This window comes from Gobio gobio (genome assembly GCF_949357685.1).
Source record: "Gobio gobio genome assembly, chromosome: 25".
NCBI lineage: Eukaryota > Metazoa > Chordata > Actinopteri > Cypriniformes > Gobionidae > Gobio > Gobio gobio.
This window is the reverse complement of record NC_137121.1, coordinates 9,364,200-9,364,582: the sequence shown is the minus strand read 5'-3', so window position 1 is coordinate 9,364,582 and position 383 is coordinate 9,364,200.

The following is a 383-nucleotide window of genomic DNA, read 5'->3' as shown; positions in this document are numbered from 1 at the left end:
GGGCGTGTCTTGCGCCAACGTCACAGCAAGGAACGCACCTCTCAATTTTATTTTATTTTATAACATTTTTCCTTGTAAGTTTATGTGGCTCTGTAACATCAGCACACTAGCGTTATTTATTTTTTACATTTTAAATCAGTGTATTAAAAAAATGTAATCACTTTGGGAGTGGTCTCGTGAGCGTGGCTTGCGCCAACGTCACAGCAAGGAACGCACCTCTCAATTTTATTTTATTTTATAACATTTTTCCTTGTACGTTTATGTGGCTCTATAACATCAGCGCACTAGCGTTATTTATTTTTTACATTTTAAATCAGTGTATTAAAAAAATGTAATCACTTTGGGAGTGGTCTCGTGAGCGTGGGCGTGGCTTGCGCCAACGT